We start from the raw sequence: 18,756 nt of genomic DNA, 5'->3' as shown, positions 1-18,756 counted from the left end.
TATAGAAAATTAGCTAGGTGAAATGATATTTCCAATGGAACCATCTCTTCATTTTTATTCCTAGCCGTTTGTAACTTCCAAACATCAGTATTAGGGTCCTAGCTTTCCTTGGACTATTAATGTTGGATGTGGGATAAGAATGCATGACCTCAGTTGGAATTCTGTCTGATATTTCTTTCTCACGAAAACTTCTTTCTAACTGGATACCTATTGGACCATTAAAATTAGGATGAAATTTTGTTATGGATTGATGACCTCATAATAGGAAGGATGATAAGCCAGGTTGTGAATATGATTTTTTAATTTCAATGGCTTGTAACATATTGTTCGTTAAAGCTGAGCTTTTAGCGATCTTGTTTAAAAGGAAATTTTCCATATATAAATCACTAAATGTTTCGATGCAAAATAGATGGAAATTCCCGGAAAGATCTTTATCAATTGGTGCGAATGGTCAATAAGTTTCGAAAGGTACTTTACTTGGTTGATGGTGTTCTGGATGCCAAAGAAGTTTCTTAAGAAAGTCTGACATTGATTGATCTTGAAATTGAGAAAGTTATACACTTCCTTGACACAGCTTATCTTTCCAAAATGGTGGCATGTCTTTCGAATGTTCTTTGATAAGATGCTCAACATGCCACAATAATCTATCAAAATTTTGAAAATTTAAAACAAAATCCGATTTTGTACAAAATGGGTGCAAGTGAGAAAGAAAGGGATGATTATCTGTACAAATAGTGTTACAGCACAACTGGGATTTACTTGTAATATCTTGCTTCTCACAAGAACTGGCCAGAATTATAGGATCTGAGCAACTTCGAATTCCGTCTTGTGAATCAGAAGATAAGTTATGATTGTGAGCAGGCCTGGAGGCTTCATCATAATATGAATCATAGATCGGGACATTACCTTGGATAGTAAAATCATGCAAATGATCTTTTACTTTGAGATGAGGATTGACTGATATGATTTCTGAATTAGGATATCTCTCATTATCTGAGCTTAGTTGAGTCACTTGGGACAACTCAAAAACATCATCGTTGTCAAAGTAGCTATCATAAATGATTTTACAGGTTTCCCTAGATTTCTCTTTTTCGTCATATATTTTCAGACAAGGAAGGTGAAGTGGTTCTTGTTTGAAAATGGCCAAAGGATGTTCTATAATTGTACCTTTATCCTGAAAACCTAATGATGGCTTGTTTGAATAATCCTCTGTGTTTCTTGAGATATCTTTAATATTGAGAGGGGAGAAATTATGATCACTAAAAACATCAGGATAAAGAGAAAAATGCGATTCTGGAACTTTGCATTTGAAAACATCATGGAAAAATCTTTGTTCATCAGATTCATCATAGTCATCGGGCTTTAGATCATACCTTTGTGTACTGATACTTTTTGAAAGAGAAATATTTTGTTGTTCTAACCTTGGCACTTGCATTTGGTGATTTGCAATGGTATTATCTGACCTTGTATCAAAGTCATCTTCTGGTTCCAAGGTAGACTTTCCTCCAGCATTCTCGCTTTTGTCTTCTTGCATTAGAGCATGCATGACTCCCAAGCTCTGGGGACTTTCTTCATCGTGTCTGGTTTGTATATTCAACTTGGAATCCTCATTCATATTAGAAGAAAATGAGATAAAGGTTGAACTAATTTCTACTTGATCAGTTACAGGAGGTAGGGAATATTCAGGATAATCTGAAGATTCTTCATCCGTGAATTCACTTTCAAGATCATACTTTAGACAATTAAGATGAAATCGCATATTAAAATCCCTAACAGATTCATTTTGTTTTTGTAGGTAATCAATTTCATCATATACCTGATCATAGTCATAACGATCAAATTCAAAAAAGAAAGCTTTGACAAATTGGTCCCAGCTGTGAATTGATGCAACTGGGAGGTTTCTGCACCATTTTCTAGCTTCTGCTGTGAATGTAAGAGTGAAAATTCTGCATAAAACGCCTTCATCAATTCTCTGAATATCAGAACTTGAAACTCTTTGAATAAATTGAAAAGCATGATTAAAAGCAGAAGAATAATTCTTACCATTGAATTTTACCTGAGACAAGAGTCTTACCACTTCTAGTGGAGTGTTGGAAGAGGTAGGAACGCGGATGCAACTCCAAATAGGAAATTTATGAGCAGCCATCCTGATTCAAATCTTATAATTGAAAATAATTCCAACAGACACTATGTTCAGGCCCTCCTTCTAGCGCCAAATATGTTGAAACCCCGAAAATCGGGTCGACAACAAGGGGGATACCCACCCGGTCCGGACCTTGGTTGGCAGCTCCTTATCCGTTTGGTATAGCGGGTCCGACTGGGGATGATGGGACCAGTTTCCCAATCTAAGGGGTGTGTGTGTGTATGTAGAGTTGGATGCTGTTGATCTAAGAGTATTTTAATCTAATTTAAATCAAACTTCTAAACTAACTCTATGCTACTGTAATCTAATGAGAAACAACACATCTTATCTACGCTAACCCGGGGGTATATTTCTTCTATTATGCGATCTAAAAATATTTCGAACAATAACTGGTAATAAAGATCATTCAGCTATCATAAGAATAGAAATCAATTAAGATAAACCATTCTGCATAAAATGTTAGGCAAAACAGTTGTGAACAACATATCGCATAATAAGTTATTCATATATCAAGCACAAATAAATGACTCCACCGTACAGAAGTGCCAAATGGTAACCCACACATTCATGCATTAACATATAAACAACTGAAAACTGCATATCACTTTAAGAATATGAACAGAAACAGGTCAAGAGATAAAAGTACCATTTATGACTGGTTCTATTCATAAGCTTCAAGCAACAACGATTTACCTCTACTTGTTCTAACATCTACTAAGAGTACAAAAGTGCAACATCAGTAGCAGACATTAAATGCAAACATTAATAAATCTCGATCCATCCATTCATCAAAACCTCCTCTGAGGGTGCAGAAGTGCATGTTCTGAGGACAAGTTTTTTGACAAATTTCTGGACCCTTCTCTAAATGCATGAGAAGGGTTAAAATACTACTTCCTAATTCTAATAATAGTATTATTACAAAATTTAGGATGCGGTTTTCAAATGACCGTCCTTTTTCTAATCTAGTTAAAAAGAAAAAACAACATTCTAAGTAAGGCTACTTCTGAACTTGGTCCTTAAAGTTGCAAGTATCCAGCATAGGCTTAAGAAGAGTAGGTTGACTGATTTCGGTGCTGAGCTGTGCTGCGAAAATAACATCTACGAGAGCTGGCACTATTTTTTCGGCCGCGTTTGTGATGCATTTCACCGTCATCCATTGGCTGTGCGGCTTGACTAAGTACGTCCAGTAACATTCCCAATTCAACCTGGCTAATGCGTGGATTGCTCCCTCCTTTGCCTGCGCTTTCTGCTTCCATTCTGCTTCCAGTTGTAACCTCTTTGGTAGATACCCCGGGGCGGTCTCTGCGATTAAATTGGCCCTGTGTAAATTCTCATTTACATAGTCGATGAGAATGCTTGCCTGTGTAGCCGCTGTCTCCGCTGATTGCTCCGCCTGCCTGATTTGATCGTCCCATTTATTAAAGAGCAGTTCTTTATGGTTTTCGTTTATCCTGGGTGCACTTGCTCTTCTTCCTTCATCATCATCCTGCCAAGTTAAATATTCCATCACCCTTCTGTCACTCTGATCATAGTCACTCCGCAAATCTACCACCTGATTGGTGATTTTATCGCTCAGCTCGCAATAGTGACTCCACTGTGCTATTTTACGTCCCAACTCTTCCTGTTGCTGCAGTAGTTGCTCATTTAAGCCAATAGTTTCTGAAACAAATTCTGCCAGCTTAGGCTCATCTTTATGCATTTCTTGTAAAGTCTGCAATTGTTTTCCTTTTTCGTCGAGACTTCTTTGATAGCCTATATGCATCTGTTGAAAGTCTTCCTGCAGCTTCTCGAGCTGTTTGGAAGCTTCAGTGTTAGCATTGGCTTGTTGCAACTGTTGTTGTAGCAGCTGTATCTGGTCTTCTTGTTCTTTCAATAGCTGTTGAACTTCTGATGCCTTATCAATAGTTGCAGAAGCATATGCTCCTGCGATCTGAGACAACTTAGTGAGGTTTTTAGTTGGGTTATTATTGGGGTCCTTCCATAAGACATCCAACTGTTCGGCATCTTGTGGCAGTGTATTTTCTAGTTTTCTTTTCTTCCTCTGCCTCCTTACAACTGCTTTGTGTTGGGGACTGTAGAATACATCCAGTGGGGGAATTTCTTCTACATTAAGTAGAAGCTCAGAAGGTGGAGCGATAGGAATATGCTCCGTTTCTGTGACACTGCTGACTATGGTCGGGACCACTTCTTGCACTACCTGTGTATTGTTCACAGGTGTTTTCGGGGCTTGCCCTTCAAGATTGATCAATTCATTGAAGGTTTCCCATTCTTTGTCCAGTTCTGTTGTGACGAGCGGTGCTTCGATGACAGGAGGGGGACATCTCTTGGCGGGGAGGCGATAACTTGTTGTTGAGACATTGCACTTGACTGAGCTGTATCCTTAGTTGTTTCTTCTGTTTTTCCTTGGTCGTATCCAGACTCTTTAGGATGCTCAGGCACTTCTTGTGCAGTGTTGGATTTAGATCTGGAAGTGCTAGAGTTTTCGCTGAGGCTAATGCTCGGAGTTGGTTCTCTAGCAGGCAGTCGCAGCTTCTCTAGCGAAATAATGGCCAGCCTTCTTTCCCTGTATAACATGAATCTTTGGAGGTCATCTGGAGACAACCTCGACCGAGCTTCCCGCAAAATTTCTTGGAGCGAACTTCTATTCTAAAATAGATCATCAAACAAATCTTTCTTTCCAGAGAACACTCTTATTTTGACGTTCGTTGTGAACTCTTGGGCAATATCATTTGGGTCAAATGGCCTTGCTGGGAATTTAAATAATTGAAGACACGTCACATTCTCCACTTCACCAAAAGTGTGTCCTACATCGAACAATGAGAAGGCCCCACAAGCTACAGGAAATTGAGGCCATATGGCCTTCTTTTTGTCTTTTAGGTCTTTGGTCAGGCCGCCTTCTGAACAAGTTTGATAAGCAATTTCCCGAGCCAAAAGTTTATCAGGGATATATAGAGGTAGGACATGTGGAGGTACAGTGCTTCCAAAAACTCTAACATAAGTAAACCATTCTTCCCCGAACCATCTCACGATGGGGATGATGTCGATTTGTGCCTCGGGAGAGCACCTCGGGGGGTCTTTATCATACATTATTCTATACAAGGGAAAAATAAGCCCGTGAAAAATCTGATAGAAGTGAGGGGAAAACTGAGAATCCCATAACACCTTATGATAAACATGGATAGGCAATGGGTCTTGGGTAGTCCATTTCCAACCCATAATAGGGAATTTAGACACAAGACAAACAGAATCCATAACATATGCAGACAGATAAAAAGGAGGATAGACCCTTTGAGACAAGGATCTTTTAGACCGGTAATTGATAACAACCGTGTAAAGATTATCAGAAAGAATTTTGGCCCAATCTACAATATCGGCATTTGTGGCAGCATCAATTAATGGTAGCCATTCAGACGAAAACTTGTTGATATCCGGCATCCCAAATAACCTACAGAGCATGGCCACAGCAAAACAATATGGAGAGGTGAGGGAACCAGTGCTGTACATACCGTTTTTGTCCTTTTTGAGTGGCTCCTCTTTCCTAGACCAATATTTGGTGGTGTCTGATAGGTCTGGGTTCTCCGCTGTGAACTTCTTAACTAATTGAGCATTATAGGTCATTTGTGGTTCGGGAAGATGATACATAAGCTTCAAGTCTTGCGCAGCAAACAATCCGATGAGCGCGTGTCCTTGAACTTTGAATTGTCTGTTGTTCATGTCTGCATCATCCAGTATCCACTTGATCATATCCGTATATGGTAGGATTTTGGGTCTTGCCGCTATTCTGTGAAGAAATGAACATGCTAGGTCCTCTAAGGACGCCTGAGAAGAGCGGTGCAAGCCCACGGAAGCAAAAACCTTCATTATTCTAGGATTTTCCTCTTCCAGCAGCCTGTACATGCTTTCCCATGTTGATATTCCCGCGTCTTTGTTACAGGTTGTGTCTGTATACAAAGGCGCCATCTCCTTCGTCTTTTCCTTTGCTTCGGAGCTTTGAGCTTTGTGTTTCTTTCCCATTTCTTCCTGTGTCTATGTTTGAATCATCTTAGCTCTTCGTTCCTGCAGATTACGGGTGAAATGAAATGACTAATCCAGAAAGGTGATGGGAGAGTTTTAAATGCAACAGATGTATCGAATATGCCACCTTACGTGAAGTAAATCTTTACAAAGGCACGCGTCTTTAATTCACTTAATAACTGACAACTAATTCATTTACTATCATTAAAAGCGCATGATTTCGAGTCAGATTATGGTAAGTGGATTTTCTTTGAATGGCATGCCCGAAGGATTCGTAATGAATTGATTTATGATTTGCTTACGTAAGCTCGCATAGCGCACGATCGCAAGTCGCACCATCGCAAATCGCACGGGTGTAATATCGCAGCGATCGCAACATCGCAGATCGCAGAACTTTGATGTTTGCCAAATCATGTCGGTTCATTTCTGCAATATGCGATCTTGCGATCGGCGTGATCGCAGATCGGCGAATCTTTAAGTTTTTCTTTATGAGGATCGCTTTGCTGCGATATGATGTCATTCTTAACACGAGGATTTCACGCATATCGATATTTAAAGAGAAATAGAGGTATTTCCGATCTTTTGCAACGCAACTTTGAAGATTTTCTCTTTATCATAGACTTAGGTTTTAAAATGTTCAAAAGACTTACCTAAGCCCATGATGGTAACCTTATCTTGAGGGAAGGAAACTCTTGCTTTTTCTAAGAATTAACTAAGGGTCCCCATTCATTTAGGTATTTTGGTCAACACTTAAATGAACTAAGGGGGGGTTGTTGCTGGCCACAACAATTGGCGATTCACTTGGGAGCACTAGTTATCTCTAATCTTCTATTGACGCTTTCAAACTCCTGAAAAAAATTTCTCAGAGAACTTAAACTTTATTATAAAAAGATAAAGCATATCATACTTCAACCTGTCAATGATGTTTTGTTTCAACCTCTTTCTATTTTGATTACTTGCATTCTCAGCTTTGTCCTTGCATTTACATCAGCCATTACTTGGTCTTGTAAAACATAAAATAAAGTTTCCCCTGTGTAGTAGCCCTTTTAAATATGCTCCTCTGTCGCAAGTAGAGCCTCTGCTGCCAGCAGGCGTCCATAGCCTCGACAGGGTTACCTATTACCCAGTAATGATCCTTTATCCTGCTTAAGGTTATATACAACTTTTTTAGAGAAAAACCCATTTTGACACTTTTTCCTTTTTATTCTCTAAAGAACAATGTCTTGGTTTGGTGGCCAAATTATGACACAGTCATTCACTTGATTTACACTTTTGCTGAACAAGTTGGCTCGTGATGAGACCCCTTGTCTTTTGATTGCAACAATCTCGAGTCGTTGCCCTGTTTTGGTAGACAGTATTGGCAAAGTCAGCAAGTTATAATATCTGTGATCATGATAAGCCGGCTCGTGATGAGACCTCTTATTCTTTGAGATATAGTGTTTCTTTTTGGGTTGTTCCTCTGAATGCTGCGATCTCCTTTAGCAGGGAGGAAGTCAAATTTCCTTTCCTTAAGAAAGTTCTGGACGACAATGATAGAGTTGTTTGGAAATGGCTGTTTCTACAGAGAATCTTTATTTCATTATTGATACCTTTCATTGTACTGACATAAAACAATTTCTTTACCGAGGTAGCTTTCTTCAGATTTCTTGGAGTTGAAACTAGCATCATATCTAGGTTAAAGTTCTAATGATAATAAAGATTAAGCTTTCAAAAGATTTGTTGTTCATAGAAGCAGAAGTTTGATGTTTTTGACAGAGAAAAGGTGTCCTTAGTAAATGTCAAATGTTGTTAACCATAGCAAACCTTATTATGGAGACAAATATTTAACTATTATGAGAGATAGACATTTTCTAGGGTTATGTACAGAATAGGGATAATCCCTTCTCTTATTTTGCCTATCAATTATCAAAAGCAAACCTAACAACCTAGCTAAATTACTCCTACTCCTATTCTAGCTATATATAGAAAATTAGCTAGGTGAAATGATATTTCCAATGGAACCATCTCTTCGTTTTTATTCCTAGCCGTTTGTAACTTCCAAATATCAGTATTAGGGTCCTAGCTTTCCTTGGACTATTAATGTTGGATGTGGGATAAGAATGCATGACCTCAGTTGGAATTCTGTCTGATATTTCTTTCTCACGAAAACTTCTTTCCAACTGGATACCTATTGGATCATAAAAATTAGGATGAACTTTTGTTATGGATTGATGACCTCATAATAGGAAAGATGATAAGCCAGGTTGTGAATATGATTTTTTAATTTCAATGGCTTGTAACATACTGTTCGTTAAAGCTGAGCTTTTAGCGATCTTGTTTAAAAGGAAATTTTCCATATATAAATCACTAAATGGTTCGATGCAAAATAGATGGAAATTCCCGGAAAGATCTTTATCAATTGGTGCGAATTGCCAATAAGTTTCGAAAGGTACTTTACTTGGTTGATGGTGTTCTGGATGCCAAAGAAGTTTCTTAAGAAAGTCTGACATTGATTGATCTTGAAATTGAGAAAGTTCTACACTTCCTTGACACAGCTTATCTTTCCAAAATGGTGGCATGTCTTTCCAATGTTCTTTGATAAGATGCTCAACATGCCACAATAATCTATCAAAAGTTTGAAAATTTAAAACAAAATCCGATTTTGTAAAAAATGGGTGCAAGTGAGAAAGAAAGGGATGATTATCTGTACAAATAGTGTTATAGCACGACTGGGATTTACTTGTAATATCTTGCTTCTCACAAGAACTGGCCAGAATTATAGGATCCGAGCAACTTCGAATTTCGTCTTGTGAATCAAAAGATAAGTTATGATTGTGAGCAGGCCTGGAGGTTTCATCATAATATGAATCATAGATCGGGACATTACCTTGGATAGTAAAATCATGCAAATGATCTTTTACTTTGAGATGAGGATTGACTGATATGATTTCTGAATTAGGATATCTCTCATTATCTGAGCTTAGTTGAGTCGCTTTGGACAACTCAAAAACATCATCGTTGCCAAAGTAGCTATCATAAATGATTTTACAGGTTTCCCTAGATTTCTCTTTTTCGTCATATATTTTCAGACAAGGAAGGTGAAGTGGTTCTTGTTTGAAAATGGCCGAAGGATGTTCTATAACTGTACCTTTATCCTGAAAACCTAATGATGGCTTGTTTGAATAATCCTCTGTGTTTCTTGAGATATCTTTAATATTGAGAGGGGAGAAATTATCATCTCTAAAAACATTAGGATAAAGAGAAAAATGCGATTCTGGAACTTTGCATTTGAAAACATCATGGAAAAATCTTTGTTCATCAGATTCATCATAGACATCGGGCTTTAGATCATACCTTTGTGTACTAATACTTTTTGAAAGAGAAAAAGTTTGTTGTTCTAACCTTGGCACCTGCATTTGGTGATTTGCAATGATATTATTTGACCTTGTATCAAAGTCATCTTCTGGTTCCAAGGTAGACTTTCCTCCAGCATTCTCGCTTTTGTCTTCTTGCATTAGAGCATGCAAGACTCTCAAGCTCTGGGGACTTTCTTCATCGTGGCTGGTTTGTATATTCAACTTGGAATCCTCATTCATATTAGAAGAAAATGAGATAAAGGTTGAACTAATTTCTACTTGATCAGTTACAGGAGGTAGGGAATATTCAGGATAATCTGAAGATTCTTCATCCGTGAATTCACTTTCAAGATCATACTTTAGACAATTAAGATGAAATCGCATATTAAAATCCCTAACAGATTCATTTTATTTTCGTAGGTAATCAATTTCATCATATACCTGGTCATAGTCATAACGATCAAATTCAAAAATGAAAGCTTTGACAAATTGGTCCCAGCTGTGAATTGATGCAACTGGGAGGTTTCTGCACCATTTTCTAGCTTCCGCTGTGAATGTAAGAGTGAAAATTCTGCATAAAACACCTTCATCAATTCTCTGAATATCAGAAATTGAAACTCTTTGAATAAATTGAAGAGCAAGATTAAAAGCAGAAGAATCATTCTTACCATTGAATTTTATCTGAGACAAGAGTCTTACCACTTCTGGTGGAGTGTTGGAAGAGGTAGGAACGTGGATGCAACTCCAAATAGGAAATTTACGAGCAACCATCCTGATTCAAATCTTATAATTGAAAATCATTCCAACAGACACTATGTTCAGGCCCTCCTTCTAGCGCCAAATATGTTGAAGCCCCGAAAATCGGGTCGACAACAAGGGGGATACCCACCCGGTCCGGACCTTGGTTGGCAACTCCTTATCCATTTGGTATAGCGGGTCCGGCTGGGGATGATGGGACCAGTTTCCCAATCTAAGGGGTGTGTGTGTGTATGTAGAGTTGGATGTTGTTGATCTAAGAGTATTTTAATCTAATTTAAATCAAACTTCTAAATTAACTCTATGCTACTGTAATCTAATGAGAAACAACACATCTAATCTACGCTAACCCGGGGGTATATTTCTTCTATTATGCGATCTAAAAAGATTTCGAACAATAAATGGTAATAAAGATCATTCAGCTATCATAAGAATAGAAATCAATTAAGATAAACCATTCTGCATAAAAAGTTAGGCAAAACAATTGTGAACAACATATCGCATAATAAGTTATTCATATATCAAGCACAAATAAATGACTCCACTGTACAGAAGTGCCAAATGGTAACCCACACATTCATGCATTAACATATAAACAACTGAAAATTGCATATCACTTTAAGAATATGAACAGAAACAGTTCAAGAGATAAAAGTACCATTTATGACTGGTTCTATTCATAAGCTTCAAGCAACAACGATTTACCTCTACTTGTTCTAACATCTGCTAAGAGTACAAAAGTGCAACATCAGTAGCAGACATTAAATGCAAACATTAATAAATATCAATCCATCCATTCATCAAAACCTCCTCCGAGGGTGCAGAAGTGCATGTTCTGAGGACAAGTTTTTTGACAAATTTCTGGACCCTTCTCTAAATGCATGAGAAGGGTTAAAATACTACTTCCTAATTCTAATAATAGTATTATTACAAAATTTAGGATGCGGTTTTCAAATGACCGTCCTTTTTCTAATCTAGTTAAAGAAAAAGCAACATTCTAAGTAAGGCTACTTCTGAACTTGGTCCTTAAAGTTGCAAGTATCCAGCATAGGCTTAAGAAGAGTCGGTTGACTGATTTCAGCGCTGAGCTGTGCTATGAAAACAACATCTACGAGAGCTGGCGCTATTTTTTCAGCTGCATTTGTGATGCATTTCACCATCATCCATTGGCTGTGCGGCTTGACTAAGTACATCCAGTAGCATTCCCAATTCAACCTGGCTAATGCGTGGATTGCTCCCTCCTTTGCCTGCGCTTTCTGCTTCCATTCTGCTTCCAGTTGTAACCTATTTGGTAGATACCCCGGGGTGGTCTCTGCGATTAAATTGGCCCTGTGTAAATTCTCATTTACACAGTCGATGAGAATGCTTGCCTGTGTAGCCGTTGTCTCCGCTGCTTGCTCCGCCTGCCTGATTTGATCGTCCCATTTATTAAAGAGCAGTTCTTTATGGTTTTCGTTTATCCTGGGTGCACTTGCTCTTCTTCCTTCATCATCATCCTACTAAGTTAAATATTCCGTCACCCTTCTGTCACTCTGATCATAGTCACTCCACAAATCTACCACCTGAATGGTGATTTTATTGCTCAGCTCGCAATAGTGACTCCACTGTGCTATTTTACGTCCCAACTCTTCCTGCTGCTGTAGTAGTTGCTCATTTAAGCCAATAGTTTCTGAAACAAATTCTGCCAGCTTAGGCTCATCTTTATGCATTTCTTGTAAAGTCTGCAATTGTTTTCCTTTTTCGTCGAGACTTCTTTGATAGCCTATCTGCATCTGTTGAAAGTCTTCTTGCAGCTTCTCGAGCTGTTTGGAAGCTTCAATGTTAGCATTGGCTTGTTGCAACTGTTGTTGTAGCAGCTGTATCTGGTCTTCTTGTTCTTTCAATAGCTACTGAACTTCTGATGCCTTATCAATAGTTGCAGAAGCATATGCTCCTGCGATCTGAGACAGCTTAGTGAGGTTTTCAGTTGGGTTATTATTGGGGTCTTTCCATAAGACATCCAACTGTTCAGCATCTTGTGGCAGTGTATTTTCTAGTTTTCTTTTCTTCCTCTGCCTCCTTACAACTGCTTTGTGTTGGGGACTATAGAATACATCCAGTGGGGGAATTTCTTCTACATTAAGTAGAAGCTCAGAAGGTGGAGCGATAGGAATATGCTCCGTTTCTGTGACACTGCTGACTATGGTCGGGGCCACTTCTTGCACTACCTGTGTATTGTTCACAGGTGTTTTCGGGGCTTGCCCTTCAAGATTGATCAATTCATTGAAGGTTTCCCATTCTTTGTCCAGTTTTGTTGTGACGAGCGGTGCTTCAATGACAGGAGGGGGGACATCTCTTGGCGGGGAGGTGATAACTTGTTGTTGAGACATTGCACTTGACTGAGCTGTATCCTTAGTTGTTTCTTCGGTTTTTCCTTGGTCGTATCCAGACTCTTTAGGATGCCCAGGCACTTCTTGTGCAGTGTTGGATTTAGATCTGGAAGTGCTAGAGTTTTCGCTGAGGCTAATGCTCGGAGTTGGTTCTCTAGCAGGGAGTCGCAACTTCTCTAGCGGAATACTGGCCAGCCTTCTTTCGCTGTATAACATGAATCTTTGGAGGTCATCTGGAGACAACCTCGACCGAGCTTCCCGCAAAATTTCTTGGAGTGAACTTCTATTCTAAAATAGATCATCAAACAAATCTTTCTTTCTAGAGAACACTTTTATTTTGACGTTCGTTGTGAACTCTTGGGCAATATCATTTGGGTCAAATGGCCTTGATGGGAATTTAAATAATTGAAGACGCATCACATTATCCACTTCGATGAAAGCGTGTCCTACATTGAACAATGAGAAGGCCCCACAAGCTACAGGAAATTGAGGCCATATGGCCTTCTTTTTGTCTTTTAGGTCTTTGGTCAGGCCGCCTTTTGAACAAGTTTGATAAGCAATTTCCCGAGCCAAAAGTTTATCAGGGATATATAGAGGTAGGACATGTGGAGGTACAGTGCTTCCAAAAACTCTAACATAAGTAAACCATTCTTCCCCGAACCATCTCGCGATGGGGATGATGTCGATTTGTGCCTCGGGAGAGCACCTCGGGGGGTCTTTATCATACATTATTCTATACAAGGGCAAAATAAGCCCGTGGAAAATCTGATAGAAGTGAGGGGCAAACTGAGAATCCCATAACACCTTATGATAAACATGGATAGGCAATGGGTCTTGGGTAGTCCATTTCCAACCCATAATAGGGAATTTAGACACAAAACAAACAGAATCCATAACATATGCAGACAGATAAAAAGGATGATAGACCCTTTGAGACAAGGATCTTTTAGACCGGTAATTGGTAACAGCCGTGTAAAGATTATCAGAAAGAATTTTGCCCCAATCTACAATATCGGCGTTTGTGGCAGCATCAATTAATGGTAGCCATTCAGACGAAAACTTGTTGATGTCTGGCTTCCCAAATAACCTACAGAGCATGGCCGCAACAAAAAATATGGAGAGGTGAGGGAACCAGTGCTGTACATACCGTTTTTGTCCTTTTTGAGTGGCTCCTCTTTCCTAGACCAATCTTTGGTGGTGTCTAATAGGTCTGGGTTCTCTGCCGTGAACTTCTTAACTAATTGAGCATTATAGGTCATTTGTGGTTCGGGAAGATGATACATAAGCTTCAAGTCTTGCGCAGCAAACGATCCGATGAGCCCGTGTCCTTGAACTTTGAATTGTCTGTTGTTCATGTCTGCATCATCCAGTGTCCACTTGATCATATCCGTATTTGGTAGGATTTTGGGTCTTGCCGCTATTCTGTGAAGAAATGAACATGCTAGGTCCTCTAAGGACGCCTGAGAAGAGCGGTGTGAGCCCACAGAAGCAACAACCTTCATTATTCTAGGATTTTCCTCTTCCAACAGCCTGTACATGCTTTCCCATGTTGATATTCCCGCGTCTTTGTTACAGGCTGTTTCTGTATACAAAGGCGCCATCTCCTTCGTCTTTTCCTTTGCTTCGGAGCTTTAAGCTTTGTGTTTCTTTCCCATTTCTTCCTGCATCTGTGTTTGAATCGTCTTAGCTCTTCGTTCATGCAGATTACGAGTGAAATGGAAATGACTGATCCAGAAAGGTGATGGGAGAGTTTTAAATGCAACAGATGTATCGAATATGCCACCTTACGTGAAGTAAATCTTTACAAAGGCATGCGTCTTTAATTCACTTAATAACTGACAACTAATTCATTTACTATCATTAAAAGCGCATGATTTCGAGTCAGATTATGGTAAGTGGCTTTTCTTTGAATGGCGTGCCCGAAGGATTCGTAATGAAGTGATTTATGATTTGCTTACGTAAGCTAGCATAGCGCGCGATCGCAAGTCGCACCATCGCAAATCGCACGAGTGTAATATCGCAGTGATCGCAACATCGTAGATCGCAGAACTTTGATGTTTGCCAAATCATGTCGGTTCATTTCTGCGATATGCGATCTTGCGATCGGCGTGATCGCAGATCGGCGAATCTTTAAGTTTTTCTTTATGAGGATCGCTTTGCTGCGATATGATGTCATTCTTAACACGAGGATTTCACGCATATCGATATTTAAAGAGAAATAGAGGTATTTCCTATCTTTTGCAACGCAACTTTGAAGATTTTCTCTTTATCATAGACTTAGGTTTTAAAATGTTCAAAAGACTTACCTAAGCCCATGATGGTAACCTTATCTTGAGGGAAGGAAACTCTTGCTTTTTCTAAGAATTAACTAAGGGTCCCCATTCATTTAACTATTTTGGTCAACACTTAAATGAACTAAGGGGGGGTTGTTGCTGGCCACAACAGATACTAATATTGCAAGTAGTTTCTGTGTAATGCCTTGTAGAGCATCTTTGAAATTGGCTCTGGCTTTGACTTTTGCATTGCAAGCAATCATTGTTGTAATGCCTTATAGAGCATCTTTGAAATTGGCTTTGGCTTTTGGTTGTCATCTATGTGATGTTGCAAGCTATTTTCAAACTCATGTGAAATTTTGATGTTGCAATGCATGCTGATGGCAATGTCATGAAAATGCTTGTGGGGAATAAGTATGATTTAGCTCATATAAGGGAAGTTCCTGTGGAAGATGGGAAGAAGCCTATCGAATCAGAGGGGTTGTTCTTCATTGAGACCTCGGCTCTGGATAATACAAATGTATTGTCTGCATTCCAAATTGTGGTCAAGGAGATTTACACTAATGTGAGCAAGAAAATGTTGAATTCGGATTCCTATAAGTCTCAATTGTCTCTCAACAGAGTTAATATTATGGATGTATATGGAGATGGGGATGGAGTGGAACCACCCAAGACAAAGAATCCTTGCTATTGAGGATTCGGAGAAAAAACTCCTTTGTTTTTGGGCTCCTTGAATATTATTTGCTTCATATGACCTTTTGTTGATTGAGATCCTTAAGGTTGCCTTAGGCTAATATAATTTTTTTTGTTTATTAGGAAAGTTTCAATATGTTGGATAATTTTTTTTTTCAATTTTATGAAGAAACCAGTAAGGGTCCCCAACTGGGCTTCTTAGGCTTGAGCCCTAGATGTTGTACACAAAGCAGAATAATAGTGATGTATTAAGTAATACATGCAAAGCAATATTTTTTTAGAATGTTTTAGTCAAATTGAACTTCTTTTTGTTTGAAATCATTTAGGGAATCTAGATTCCTGGATGGAGGTTAATGGACAGTTTGCAAATGCCCAGATCTATTGTCTGGCTCAATGTTGTAAACATTATTGCTACAGAATTCTAGGAATTCCTTCTCTGATTGTCCTTGAAGCAAGTTTATGTATATGGTATTAGCAATTTAATGAAAGCTCTTGTTATATTTTCTTCTATGAATGTCCTTGAAGCAAGTTTATGCATATAGTGATAGCAATTTAATGAGAGCTCTTGCCAGATTTTGTTTGGGGGCAATATATTACCAAACCTAACATGAAAAAGCCTCACAATTTCATATAAATTGGCGCTACAATTTGTAACATGAACTTGACTTCCCAGATCATGCCCGGGATGTAGGTAAGAGATCTCATCCTTTAATGTAATAGAAATTCCATTTCTGAACAATATAGTAGATGATTGTACGGTTGCATAATGTAGAATTGTAAACAATACAGGTGACAACATAAACGAGCTATGTTCAGCTATCACGTAAAAGAAAAATTCTTGAACCTCATTAATTATGACATATACAAAGATCCTCATGTCTTTCATAAACATTTATCATTTATCACCCAATGATAGCTACAGAGTCTACCCTAGATTGGTGGAATGGTATTACTCTACCTATTGTCTCCAATATATATACCAAGGGTACCTAGTCTCAGGGCCATCATATCTTGTCTTGTATTGTATTTATTGTAAAAGGAGTTTCTACCCTGGAAGTGGATTGTATGCATTGACTTCTTATAAGATGAGGCCTGGTGCAGTTCCTAGGTGACTTTGGCAGACTAGATTTTGGAATCTAAGTCAAAGAAACTCTAGCAGGGCCTTGCTTCATTGGTGTGATTGACAATATTGAGCCATCCACCAAGCTCCATTCTTTCTATGGTCTTCCCCATTCTAATGGCATGTCAAAAGGAATGAGGCCTGGTGCCTTCCTTTTCAATTTTAATGTATTTCTTTTCAATTAGTAATGCGTAACGAAAACCAGGACAACAGACAAAGTAGAAATATTGAAGACTTCTGGTATTAGGTCTAAACTGTTTGAGAGCAAGTGAAAGTTATGACTTCTAAAGAAACTTTTAATTGAGTCCAAAAGCTGGGAATGAAGTTGAGGTAGGAGTATCTGCCAATCAACACTTGGGGCATTGATTATTTCTTGATTGAACTAGGGGGGAGTAATGGTGTCCTCATTGTACAGTCACCTTTCCAACGGCCACAATGGGATTTGAAATTGTTAGAATTTGAAAGAAACAATTGTGATTCCTCAGTTTCTTGCCTGTACTAGGGTTTCATTGGCCTTGGATGTTACAAAAGCTTCCCCAGGATAACCCAGCTCGGCCCTCTTATCCTAGGCCATTACGCTGAAGACATTCTCTAGCTTGCATTGGTACCTTAACAATCGAGATACCACTACTAAGTTTTCATATTACAGATATGATTGCAAACCAGCAAAAGTTTGCAGGTGAGCAAACGACTGGACCGTTGCTCTCCAAGTGTGGGATAAAACGTTTGGATTTTTGGGTGTTTCTCCTGCTAGTATTGACATTGCTAATCTCTACAATCAGTCCACTACTCTATTGGATACAAATTTTTCAAGAGAGCAGTCTATATCTGGATAAGAGACTCAAATGGGAGTCAGTTTCTATTCATAATTTTATTGTAGTAAAACTAGAGGCAAGGATATGCTACTCCTGGCATTTTCTTTTATGCTTGTCTATGATTTGTTCATAATCTTGTTCCCCAATAAAGGACTACATAGATAACATTTGCATTTTAATTTTGTGAATTTGTTTGGTTGGTTTCATTGATAATTTTACACCCTGGTAAGAGAGTACATGGCATCTTTTCCTTGGATTCTGTGATTGAGGTAGTAATTTTTTGTCCTTCACTATATTTTTTTGTTTTGTTTTTGAGGTATGTTTCATTCTACATTTTTGATTTGGTTAGTTGGGAATTTTATTCAAAAATTAATTGAGTTTTAAAATTCGGTATTTTTCCCTTTTTGAGCTTTCTGATTTGGTTGGTTTTTGTTTTCAAATTCACTCCATATTTGTTCACGGTTTATTGCATAAAAGCCTACAAACATAGTATAATGGTAAACATGGCTCTTTTTTCTTTTTGGCTTATTTTATTAGTGAGTTTTGCAATATAAAATATGCATGCCATTGATATTTGGCCATTATATTGTTCAAGGTACCTGAAGTACTAAGTCAACATGTAGAGCCATCAAGGAAAGCACAGGCTAACTGGTATGCCTATCTTCTTCTTCTTCTTTTTTTTTTTTTCAAACTTGCAAAATAATTTAAACTTTGCTTTCATATTTTCATGGAGCACACTTTGAGAAAATAGACTTGGCTTTATTCTTGCACATCCAAGAGAATTTTTTTTGTATTGTGGGTCAGTATGACCAACAATATCCAAGGCTTTAGGGTTCAAATTCTAGAAATATATATTACTACTAGTTTCTTCCAAGGGGCACATTAGGGGAAATATATTCTGAAAGGTACTTCTTCCCATATATATAATCTAATAATTCCCATGTTTCACCAGCCTGAGAATTTGTGATATCATGGGTTTGTTTTCCATTTAATAGAAGCACAAAGTGTTTTTTCTGTGCAACAACTGCAAATGTTCCCAGAAACGATACTAATCAGATTCATAGAATTGAGAGGACAATAGAGATACCAGTACTAAGTTTTCATATTACCGATATGATTGCAAACCAGCAAAATTTTGTAGGTGAGCAAACGACTGGACCGTTGCTCTTTGAGTGTGGAATAAAATGTTTGGACTTTTGGGTGTTTCCCCTACTAGTATTGGCATTGCTAATCTCTAC

General features: G+C 38.4%; 1 pseudogene; it reads left to right on the top strand.

Moving 5' to 3' along the window:
- The first annotated feature begins 15,260 nt into the window (after positions 1-15,260).
- LOC149198180 (ras-related protein RABA5c pseudogene) lies at positions 15,261-15,584 on the top strand (annotated as a pseudogene).
- Positions 15,585-18,756: the final 3,172 nt, after the last annotated feature.

The sequence above is a fragment of the Pinus tabuliformis genome, chromosome 2_2, assembly GCF_031772625.1.
Source record: "Pinus tabuliformis cultivar Carrire ecotype Pingquan chromosome 2_2, CPIR1, whole genome shotgun sequence".
Classification (NCBI taxonomy): domain Eukaryota; kingdom Viridiplantae; phylum Streptophyta; class Pinopsida; order Pinales; family Pinaceae; genus Pinus; species Pinus tabuliformis.
This window is presented reverse-complemented; position numbering and strand designations above follow the sequence as displayed.